The 12,747-nt window shown below is 41.0% G+C and overlaps 1 long non-coding RNA gene across 2 annotated transcripts in view; it reads left to right on the top strand.

Annotated features, from left to right (window-relative positions):
* The window catches only part of LOC120103503 (uncharacterized), a 56,457-nt gene that overhangs the window by 4,606 nt on the left and 39,104 nt on the right, over positions 1–12,747 (top strand). Inside the window, exon 2 of one of the 2 annotated variants that reach the window (XR_015622901.1) lies at positions 4,317–4,365. The exons of the other annotated variant lie outside the window; for it this stretch is intronic. This is a non-coding gene — a long non-coding RNA (uncharacterized LOC120103503). The remainder of the gene's footprint in view (positions 1–4,316; positions 4,366–12,747) is intronic. 2 annotated transcript variants of the gene reach the window in all.

Below are 12,747 nucleotides of genomic sequence, written 5' to 3'. Positions count from 1 at the left end.
GGGGAGACTCCCTATTGTGTATCCCCCCTACCTTGGCACATCAAGTCTCTACTGCAAGGCTAGGCTCATCCTCTCCTACTAAAGTCAGGCAAGGCAGCCCAGTTAGGGGGATGGAGTCCACAGACAGGCAATAGTTTTAGGGACAGCCCCTGCTCCAGTTGTTGGGGGCCTGCATGAAGCCCAAGCTGTACATCTGCTATGTATGCAAACAGTGCCTAGGTCAAGCCCATGGATGCCTGTTGGTTGATGGTTCATCAGTAAGAGCCCCAAATTGACTCTGCTGGTCTTCCTGTAGAGTTCCTATCCCCTTTATCCCCTTTGGTGCCTTCAATTCTTCCCCTATCTCTTCAGTAAGAGTGCCAATGCTCCATCTAATGTTTGGCTGTGGGAATCTACATCTTTCAGTCAGCTGATGGGTGGAGCCTTTCAGAGGACAGTTATGCTAGGTTTCTGCCTGCAAGTATAACAGAGTAGCATCAATAGTGTCAGGGACTGGTGCTTAAGTTGGGGCAGTTATTGGTTAGCCATTTCCTCAGTAGTCAAGGTATTTTGAAGTGTTGACTTGAAACAAGAAAAATCATTAATTAGCAGGGCTTATTTACTACATTATTAGCAAGATGGATGAAAAAGGCCATATTTAGAGACACCTTGGGAATTATCTTGTACTCTCAGTTTAATATATACCCGTTTTTAAAAACAAAATTAATGTCAAACAACTAAAATACCTAAAAACTTGAGGAAGAATTGAAGCACAATTTTGTAAACACAAATAAATCATTTTCCATGTCTTATAAAATAGCAGAGAAAGAGCTGAGCCACCAAGAGATCTGAACAGAGAGAATGAGCACAATTATCCTCTCAGAAACAATTATTTTAAAAAGATAGCATATGACTCAGGAGAAATCAAAATTATGTTTGATTTTGAGAGTGATAATTAAAAAACAAAAATAAAGATCTGGAGACTTCTGCTGCTCAGCTGTACCACAAATCCAGCCTCAGTTCAGGTATGTGTGAAGATTCCTCCTACACTTGACAAGTAAACATTAGAGCTGCTTTCTTTTCGACAGTTCCTCCTTACCTTCTTCTGCTCTTCTCTTAGAAGTTCACATTACCACTATATCCCTACACCCCACCCTCCTACTCTACACCCAACCCCCACACTCATCCCCAACGCACCCCCAGGCCACCACCAAGATTCAGTGGCCCTGTGGTCACTGTGGACAATGGTAACAGCATATTTTACCAAGAAGACGACCAGATAAGCCTTGTCTTTCTATGGGAGTGAATTTGCACAGAGCCAATACAAAAAGAATATAAAAGAAGGCTAAATATCCAGATAATTGAGTAACCGATTTTGCTCATTTGAATACTAATGGTTAGAATAAATGTTCTTTACATTAAGATGAGAGAGAACAATAAAATACAGCAAGCAGTCAATGCTACAGACTTTTTTTAATTGCCTCTTCCCTGAAAATTGTAACTGATGTATACGCACTTCAAAACACCATGAACGTAAGACAGAAACTGTTCTAAATTCCAAAGGAATGGTGCATGGCAGCTGTCTGATGGAAAGACATTTTATTCAAACTTATCTTGAAGTGACAGAACTTAGGATTTAGTTGTTGTTCTTTGTATTTGTTCCATATTCCAATTTTCTGATAATATCCTCTTTTGTATTAAGAAATAAGAATATTTTCAAACATCAGGAGAAATAAAATGATATAAAGATTTAATTCCCTGAAATAAGTTCCCCAAAATGTTAGTGGAGACTATCTTGTGACCTTGTGCTTAAGGACGCTCATGTTTACTCAGTCCAGATTTGTGTATTTGTTTCACTTCTACAATTTAAATTCTTTTTACTCACTCTTACCAAGGCTCAGAGAGCAGATACATCTTTGTCTCATTCACAATGATGAACTTCCTACACTGCTGTGAGCTCTCTTATAATAGTTCCTTTTGGTCATAAAATCTGATTAACATTAAGATTTTTTGTTATTTAATAATGAAAAAAGTAATTCTACACATGCTGGTTAGGCTCCTACCTGGAGATAGAGAAGTATCTCAGAGTGTTTACTCGAAAGAATGAACACAAGGAAGGAGTTAGAAATGGTTGGTAGCACTGACGAAGTATGAGTACAGGCACCACAGCAGAGGAGTGAGTGGTATTTCTAAAGCATGAAGGGTAGCATCTACACAACCAAGAAGATTTGCCATGACTGCCAAGGAACAGTCATTGTCAAATAGATGTCCAGCAACGTGACAGGGGACAGATGAGATGAACCAGACTCTTTCATTTTCCTTTCCCTCTGACATACCGTCCATGTCTCCCATTCTATAACTCAGAGGACAAGAATATCTGGGAGATGTAGAGCCAACAGTCAGATTTCTGTAGCTCACAGCCAGACACAAAGTATGAGGAATGGGGCTAAGGGTCAGAGATAAAAGTGTTAGTGTGAGCTTCTGGGCGCATGCCCACCTCTACAACAGCCATGCATTTTCTACTCCATTCTCAGCTCGCTGAGACAATAGCCAAAGCATCTGCAGATGCCTGTTGCCTCCTGTAACCACAGTTGGATGTATCCCTTCTCTGTGACTTGGAAATACAGGTTGTAGCCCAGGAATGCAAACACAAAACAATGACTTGGACAAGAGGTGTCTGCGAGTGTCTGATAGTGGATAGATTTCAACAGTAGAGCCCCTGGAACCTAGTAATGAAGGAGGACTGTGTAAGAGAGGGATCAAGGATGCTATAGCCTGTGGAAAGGCAATGGTAGTCTTGTCACAGTCAATATTTAGAAATCATATTTTGTGAATGGTATGGAAAATTGTGTTATTGGCTGAGATCACAGGGAGATGAGTGTCAATGGAGCATAAAAGCTCCAAGTTCTGACTAGTGGGACAGAAGAGAAGGTATTAGTCTTGTATAGTAGCACATACATATAATTCTAACATTAGAAGGTTGAGGCAGGGATGGATTCTATCAGTTCAGAGCCAATCTAGGCTACAGGGCTACATCTAGAGTCAGGGTCTGTCTCAGACAAGCAAGCAATCAGAAAACCACAGCTAAGTGTTTAAGCACTTGAAGCACAATAGAGGCTTCAGATGCTGGGTCGTCTGAGTTCAGTTCTGCAGAACCCAAGTAAAGCTGTTCATAGTAGTGTCTTTCTGTAATCTCAGAGCTCCTATTAGTAGTCAGGATGCAGAGACAAGAGAATCTCTGGATGCACATGGGACACTTAGCCTGGCATACACAACAGTGAGTTACCTTGCCTCAAGGTGAAAGAAAAGGACCAACATCTGAGTTTGTTCTCTGATCTCTACATGTGCACTAAGGTGAATTTATACCTATGTACACACACACACACACACACACACACACACAAACACACACACACACACACACACACACAAAGCTGAGAGAAAGAGATTGAAAACAACAACTAAACAAACCAACAAATGAAATCCACCAGAAAATAACCATTGATCAAGGCTGCAAATAAGCTTGTAAAGTTGGTGGGAAACAGGAAGAAAATATCTTACTTAGAAGCCAAATTAAGACCGTGTGTGCAATGGGAAAAGATAAAAGGCTGTATCAGAAGCTGCTCAGAGGCCAGGAGGGCAAGGAGGAGGAAGTAATTATTGGAGTTATAAAACAGGAGTTCTTGTTGGCGATCTTGCCAAGTGCATTTTCATTGAAGTGGTTGAGGTGAAAGCCTAATTTGGGTGTTGAAAAGGGAAAAAAAATCTTAAGGACAGTGTAAGTCAGAAACTGTACTTTTGAGGAGATTGGTTTCAAGGGAGCAACATGAAATGGCTGTTGACACGGAAAATGCAGTCAAGATACACATGCTTTTATTTAGAGATGAGAAAAAGAATAGAATAGTTATATGCTAGCCGAAAATAGCCCAGTGACTGCCATCAAGTATTGATTGGGGGAAGGGAGTCAGAATACTTGGCAGGGCTTCTTGTTGTTGTTTTTAGAAAATTTAAATACGTAAATCACAAATTCATAAATTCCCTTAAGATTTTAGGAGCTGGTCCCTGAGGAGTGCATTTTACGATTTTATATAGTGGGGGCACGAGTAATACCTCAAGTGACTTGGTCAGCATGGAGGCTCCTGGTGACTGAAGAGCCCTGGCTGACTTGGGTGACCTCCTCTGCTCCGTTTCTGAATGTGAGGGAGTCTTAGAGTGGGAGGCAGGTGGTTCTGAGAGGGACAGAGGGGAAAGTAAACACGACTTCTGAATAATTCCCTCTGGCATATCAAGTTTCCGCATTCTGGGGTTTTTCATTTAAAGGCTCTTCTGCTTCCCAGTTTCAGGTTCATCCTCATGCAGAGGGATGAAGAACGGATGCAGCAATGTGTAAGCGTAGCGCCGATTTCCCTTTACTTTCTGGGATTTTTTTTTTCATTTCTATCTCGAGGATCAGGAAAAAGAAAATCTTCTATACATCACCCCCACGTCCTATCTTTCTTCTTGACGAGGCTTCCCATTCCCATCTATCTTCTCTCTAAACAGATTCTTTCCACCTCTGTGCAGCTACACTTCCTTGGAAAACACAAACTGAATCAAGGGTGAAATTGCAAGGAAGACATGGAGCTGGGTTTGGACAATGATTAAACTCTCATGTAATAACCAGAGAACCATGTAAGCCACGGGCAGGCCACGGGTACCGGGGAAACGAGGAGTTGATTAGTATGGTCCCAGGGTTAACAACTAGGGAAAATGAGAAAAATGATTAACAACAAGAGAGCACTGAGCAGTGTCGTTCCCCGCTGGGTCCTGGCAGCCAAGAAGCTGAGGGGTTTGCCCAGATTCCAGTTTCCTTGGCTTCCTACATTTAGTCTGTTGCCATTTTCAGGAACTAAGGACATCTGACTTTTGCAAGCATCTTTCTTTTGTATCTCTATATATTTAGGTGAGTTCAAGTCTTCTTGCCCTACAATAAGGTATCTATGATGTCCTGCAGCTGACTGTCTGCCCTTCAAATAATTTCTACCAAAGTCCCTGTTCAGTAAAGAATGTCCACCTGCAGTGTTCTCTATTTCCAACTGCATGAAAATGAAAGCAAGCTCTTGAACTTGGTGTCTCCAGCATTCTTTATTCCTACCACTGAGATCCCTGCGAGGACCCCAATTGGTTCCTACCTTCTTACCTTTGCCTTCATCTTCTGTCCTCTCTGGGCCCCACTGCAGAGCTAACTGGCTTTACCAGGCTGCCCAACACTGTTAGAGGACAGGCACATTCCTGACTCACATTTTTGTGATTCTTTGATAACATTTTAGCAACATTATAAATGCTGTATACATTAAGAAGGCATCAAACACTTCATTAAAAAATATATATGGTTTACTATTACCACAAATTAATGGATGAAACATATTAAATACGACTTCCCTAGGCAGGAGGAACCCTTTGTAAACCTTAACTCACCAGCATATGGAGCATAACAGTACATAAACAAGTGATAGCCCCTTCTGTATAGTAACAAAGTAGCCTGTGTGCATCACAAACTGTTTAGATCAAGCATCTTTACCATAACTGCTCCTCCAGAACACATTATCAGAATCTACAGAAACGTTATAGCCAAGCACAAGAAACCAGCCTCATTCTGAATTGAAGGACTCTGTATATAACACACTCCCCATACTCAAAACAGCCTCCAAGCTTCCATGATTCTTCTAGTCACGTGTTTGTTTCATTTGGTAAACACCTATTCAACGTTCAAGATTCAACACAAATGGCCTCCCATTCTACAACTCCATCCTCAAGGCCAAATGCCCACCGTAAACACACACAGCAGACTTGTGAGTGGAAAGGCTATAGTTTTGACTAGAATCCCTTACCTTTTCTTTCTAGACCTCCTACCTATAAAAGTATCTGGGGACTTCATTTAAATGTAACCTGAGCAAAGTCTCAAATTAAATACATAACAACAGACCCAAGAGTGATTCATACAGGTTTAGAAAGAAAGCAAACATAAAACGGAATGGAAAAACCAAGGGTGACTGGAGTTCTAGAAGTCAAAGTATCAAACGAGGAAACCATTGATGCTGTAGATGCTGCAAAGACCTGGCACCTGAGAAGTGCCATAGCTTCCTCACCGGGCAGAGAGCCAGATGCTTTCAAACTGCTCACAATCTGTGGCTTTGCGTTACCTAAGCATCCAGCAGTAGACTGTGACTTTTTATGCACACTCTTACTGTGTCAGAGCACAGAGTGCTGATCCCTCCTCTAGAAGAGCCACGCTCACCATTTGTACTCAAAGTCATCTCCTTATGAATAGTTTATCTGCAGCCCGCTCTCTTTCCTTAACCTCTACAGACATCTTTATTCCCAACACCTCCTTCTACATTATCTGATTCATTTAATTTCTTACTTCCTTTTAGTCTGATTCCCCCTTGCCCTCCTCCCCACTCCGGTTTCCTCCCTCCTGCGCTTCAAAGCTCTTGGAATCTGGAGCTGTGCACAGATGTTCCCATCCTGTGAGCGCACGGCTGTTTCTCAGGTGGTATCTTGGAGCAGGTGTTCTGATGTGCGCCTCCCTCCTTCGTTGTCTCTGCTGCTGCGCTCTCTATCCAAACACCAGATTGCACTGATGCTGTTTTTCTATCTAGAGAGCTCCGGATTCATGACCGCAAAGTAGGCTGTGCTTCTAGGCTGCTGGAGACGGGTGGCGATTGCAGAACATTTCTAGGGCACCATTGTATTAGCTACATTTGCCATTGACGGGTAGGAATGATTTAAGGAAGCAAAGATTCGTTTTGATGCATGGGTTGTCTGTTGTGGTGTGGAAGACATGGCAAGAAGGGTGAGGTCTGTAGGAGATGGTGTGCTAAGCACACGCTTGTTCCACTGTGAGGAAATCAGGGAGCTCAGAAAGGAAGGAGGCTATACTGCATTTTCAAGGCAAACATTCCAAGGAAACACCTTCTTCAAATGTTATCCTACCTCCTAAAGATTCCATAACCTCCCAAAGTAATGCCAACAGCTTGGACAAAGCATTCAAACAGAGATGTTTGTAATACAATAATAAGTGCTGGGCCAGAGGTTTACCAGAAAAGCATCATTTTGTACTATGACTTCATCCCATGCCTAACTGTGTCTATGTCTTCTCCCATTGTACTAGTATTTCTATAGGAACATCTCTTTCATACAGAATTTCAAATTCTTCTTGTTACCTTGAATTCACCTTCATATAAGCCAAACATACCAGCTGTTTCTGTCTCCTGGGAACATAGAGTAAAGAAACAGTCAAAGGGACTTTAGATTTAGCATCCTTTATAATAATTGACTTGAAGACCCTTCGTAGATACCAGTCAGAACCACAGTTACCTGCTGGGCAGCCTAGCAGGTGGACAAGCTGCCAAGTGAGGGGCCCTTTATGAGGACTTCGCTTTCCTCATTCCATTCCTGTTGGTTTGTGAGTTTGTCTTTGGCCTGAGGGTATGGAAGTGAATTTCTCTCTACAAAAAGGGTCCTGTTTTACCTTCCTTGTAAAGCTTCCTTTGGGAATCCATGATTATGGCAAAAATATTTTCTTCCTGCCTTTGTTCTATCCATGATAAATTAGCAAAATTTTGTCCTTTCTGTGATCGAAGGAATTATATATTTTTGACCCTTGTTAAAAGTAACACTCTTCTTGATGCTGCCTATGATCTCCACAGGTACATATATTTGAATGGATTTTTTTTTGGAACCTAGAGAATTAGGGAGAAATTTAAGAGTGAGAGGTGGGGGAGTCAAAAGATCCATAGGGGAGAATGCTCAGAATGGCTTATTAATGGATCAGCTTAAAACTCCACTCATATTCAGACAAACCGATTAGCTCCGGAAAGACAGGTAGAGCTCAGATCTGGGTATTCTGAGTGCCACCGTGGAGAGCATCTTTTTTTTTTTTTTTTTTTTTTTTTGGAGCTGGGGACCGAACCCAGGGCCTTGCGCTTCCTAGGTAAGCGCTCTACCACTGAGCTAAATCCCCAACCCCTATGGAGAGCATCTTATACCCTGTTCTTCTCACTTTACAAAGCAGATCCTCTGAAATTGTAGCATATGTTTTTATTGTGGCTGTATGTGTACAGTGTCTGCTTCTGTGTGCATCATATGTACATGTGGAGACCAGAGGTGAAAATCAAATATTGTCCAATGCTATCTACCTTATTTTTTGAAATAGTGCCTCTCACTGAGTCTGCAGTTAGCTATCTTAGGTAGGCTACCTAGCCAATGAGCTTGGGATCTTCTTGTCTTGGCTCCTCAGCACTGGAGTTACAAACATTTGCCTCTGCACCCAGCTTTTACATGGGTGCTGGAGATCTAAACTGTGTTCTCATGTTTGTATGGTAAGCACTTTATTCAGTGAGGCATCTTCTGCATTCAATTTAATGCATCATAATTTTTATTTTAGACGCCTCTGAGGGACATTTCCTTTATGAGAGAAGACAGCAATACATTTACTTATAAAGAGTAAAACCCAGAACAAAAAGTGACCTTTAAAATGGCACATATCTAAATGGGACCACTCTATTACTTCATTCAGTCATTCGTTCATTCAAAAATATTTATTGAGAATGTTCACTGGTCCAGGCATAAAACCGAAAATGAAAGAGACAACCCTGGTAAATTTTCTGTCAACCTGGATAATTTATTAACTTCTCTCTGCCTCGATTTCTCATCGATAAAATATGAGTGCTATTACTTACCTTGCAGAGTGTCATGAAAATTGAAAAAAAAAAGAAAAAAAGAAACCATTTATGGAATGTTTGTATCAGCTTTGTATTGAGGGCTATAATTAACCCTTTTCCAGTCTTATTTGATTTTTAACCAAGACTCTCTTAGTCACAATGACTTAAGATAATTTTAGTCTTATCAAATGCCCCCCCCCCACCTCAGAAAGAATTCTTCTCACCCTGAAGGTTAAACTTCTTCAAGCTCCTGCAGGTAGATCTTACAGAAATGAACAGAAAGTGTACTACTGGACTTTCCCTACAGAAAAGTCATAGAAACCATGGCAGGAAAACCACACCCAGCCCTTGCCCCTTAGCTATGCCTTTCCAGAACCTAGATTTTCTTTTGACCATTTTATTTTGCTTCATTTTGGATCACTATTCCCTCCATCTGTGGTGTGGTACAAGTATCTGTAGTGACTACTAAATGCAATTATTAAATGCAGTGAATGATTGCATATCTTAATGCTTTAATTATTTGATTTTTGTCAGCTGCATTTTTATGGGACCCATGAGAATAACTGAGAATGACTTTTCTGGTACTACATCTTGCAAATTATCTCATTTTATTTCCCTTCGCAAATCCGAAAACCCAGATATCTCTTTTGATCAGTGTTAATGATGATACTAGTAGCTGTCATGGGGAAGGTAGAGTTATTAAAGCTTAGATTTACAAACTAAATATATTTGAAAATAAAAGTACCCATTAGGGATTTCCTTCGATATTCTTACATTTAGGGGCAGGGATAATAGTGATGCTTTTAAAACATGGTCTTAACTTGTGTTTGCAAATATAACTACATATAGTTTGAAATGATGTCATGTTCATAGGATGTCATCAAAGCACGGGGTGACATTGGAGAACTTGCTTCAGTACCTAACTCATTCCCCATGCCTGCATTTCTTACCCCATAAATGCTAACTAACGGGTTAACCTTCTCTTGAGGGGTTTATCCCATGTGACCTACCTATTCCCAGTCTGCTTATAGTCAGAATACGTTCTGAGGAACACATCCTTTGATAGCTTTGTCATGTCGTGCATAACGTAATATTTAGTAGCTGATGACTACTAGGCACATGGTGAGCAAAACAACATGAGATTAAAGAGTAAATCAAGCACAGCTGAAAACGATGCAGCAACGAGACTCAATAGACAGGACATCTGGGAAGCTGCTAGCAGCCATGTCATATTGTTGTGTACCAAACTCCTTCAAAAATAATTAGAATAGACTCTAAAGTAATAACAAACCATCTAGTAAATATATCAGCCAGTAATGTAGTTGCTTATTGACATTATCAAGTGCTACTTACTATCATTGGATAAGCCAGGTTTTTGTAAGAACATAAGCAGAGTAGGTCTGTTTATCCCGGTATCATCAGCAGTATCTGAGAATTTCATCATGACACAGTGATTGGCTGCAACATCACTAGGCAGTAAGAATTCCTCAGGGTCATTACAGTCGCTTGGGAGCACCATCTAGCAGAGTATTTCAGTAAATGGAATGCTACACAATGTCCCCTTACACCAATCAACTAATAACTAAACTCCTGCATCAAAGCAAGTCCTTTCCTTAGCCCTTTAACTCTACAGGACTAACAGCCCTTTTCACATCACAGACAACACAATCGGTACTTACTCACCAATCACAGGTCCTGTCTGGAGTCTGGATTTCCAGAGGCTATCATGTACCCATTTTACCCAGAGCCACACGGGTTCCTCTTCTGAGCTCCTCTAATTTCTGAGGCACGATGCTGTTAGCATTCTTATCAAAACACATTCTAATTGTTTGTTTACTACTCTCCCCAATGGAAATCAAGCTGTTCACAGATTGCAAATGTCTATTCATATGGATATAAAAGTAAAGTGTGCACTTAATACTTCTTGAACAAATAAATGCAGTTTTGTCCCCTTTGAGGTAGCACCTTAGCATGTCACACAAAGTACAAGTCACTGGGAAGGCTTTCATTCTCAGTCTCAAATTTAATTAATTGCTAGTGTATATTTGTTTCTTGTTTCTGTGGCTTCCCAATACTGTGTATAATGCTTTTCTAAATTGACATTTTTTTCTCATCAGTCTTCCCCCCGTTTCTTTCTTTCTCCACCCTCCCCTTTCAATTCCAACTTCAGACACAGCTGACGGGTAGCAAAGATAAATTTCTCAAATGTGAACACAAATGAAACTGAACAAACCTCTCTTTTCACACAGACCAATGGTCTAAAAGCACTCCATGCAAAGAACGAAGAAACATCTACTTTCAACGAGAGTGCAGTTTTGATTAATGAGAATAGCCATTGTAATGACTGAGCTGGGGAATAGTCCTTAAAATAATTATAAGACCTTGAATCCCCAGAGATTTCCCAGGGACATCATGGAGCTTTCCTTGCATCTTGTCTAAAGAGAAAGTATCTAACCCAGGGAATGGACTTGAAGAGACCAAAGGAGGCAGATGTTGTGCATGTCCTACAAACCCTTCCTACTTACTGAAACTTGAATGAAACTAAGAGTTATTCTGTAGATAAATAGTTAATATAGTTCCAAAAATTTCATGATTGGCAAGCATCTAATTAATATTTATTATTATTACTATTACTACTACTATTATTATTATTATTACTATCATATGTGTTATGCCAAGGGTTGAACCCAGGGCCTTATACATTCTATACACCCTGCCATATACTTTGGCGATTCCCATTTTGATTTCACAACTTTTTAATGACGAAGCCAATTATTTCTTCTTCCTCATTTTTCACGTTACTGAATTGGCCTCACAAAGTCCATAAGTGTCAAGCACTCTACACTCAAAGCCCAAACAATGAGGTTTTGCTAACACTAGTTGAAATGCATGTATACTTGAAGATGTAAATTGCACTATGTGCTAACTCTGATATCTCTGCTCAAATTCCTTCCATCAGTCTAATCATCTATAGCATGAAGTCCAAATTTACAAAGGAGTAAGCAAGACATTGACATTGTGTCCCCAGCCCTCTATGGTGCCTAGACAGCCACCGTGTCCCACTGGAAATACATGCAAACACAAACCCAAGGGCATTTTTAGCTTCCACCAATTTGCATAAGTTATGAAACTGCCAGGAATACATTCATTCATTCATTCATTCATTTATGAAATCAAGGGAGGTTTTTACCTTGTATGTAAGACTATCCAAGAACTAATGTAGGTATAGCTGATCTCAAACTGAGAGAAACCTTCCAGTCTTAGCCTCTGGGTTGCTAAGACTACACATATGAGTCACCCAACCCAGCCTCTTCAACCTTCTTTGCATGCCTCTTCCTGATTCTTACCCTGTTTTCCTATCATTTCTTTTTTTTTTTCAGTCCCATAACCAATCTTGGTTATACTTTTTTTTTTAATTTTATTTTTCTTTTTTTTTTTCTATACATTTCGAGTGTTATTCCCTTTCCCGGTTTCCGGGCAAACATCCCCCTCCCCCCTCCCCTTCCTTATGGGTGTTCCCCTCCCAACCCTCCCCCCATTGCCGCCCTCCCCGCAACAGTCTAGTTCACTGGGGGTTCAGTCTTACCAGGACCCAGGGCTTCCCCTTCCACTGGTGCTCTTACTAGGATATTCATTGCTACGTATGGGGTCAGAGTCCAGGGTCAGTCCATGTATAGTCTTTAGGTAGTGGCTTAGTCCCTGGAAGCTCTGGTTGCTTGACATTGTTGTACATATGGGGTCTCGAGCCCCTTCAAGCTCTTCCAGTTCTTTCTCTGATTCCTTCAACAGGGGTCCTATTCTCAGTTCAGTGGTTTGCTGCTGGCATTCGCCTCTGTATTTGCTGTATTCTGGCTGTGTCTCTCAGGAGCGATCTACATCCGGCTCCTGTCGGTCTGCACTTCTTTGCTTCATCCATCTTGTCTAATTGGGTGGCTGTATATGTATGGGCCACATGTGGGGCAGGCTCTGAATGGGTGTTCCTTCAGTCTCTGTTTTAATCTTTGCCTCTCTCTTCCCTGCCAAGGGTATTCTTGTTCCCCTTTTAAAGAAGGAGTGAAGCATT

The sequence above is a fragment of the Rattus norvegicus genome, chromosome 6, assembly GCF_021556685.1.
Source record: "Rattus norvegicus strain SHRSP/BbbUtx chromosome 6, alternate assembly SHRSP_T2T, whole genome shotgun sequence".
NCBI lineage: Eukaryota > Metazoa > Chordata > Mammalia > Rodentia > Muridae > Rattus > Rattus norvegicus.
The sequence above is the reverse complement of the archived record's forward strand: the minus strand, read 5'-3'. Positions and strand labels throughout refer to the sequence as shown.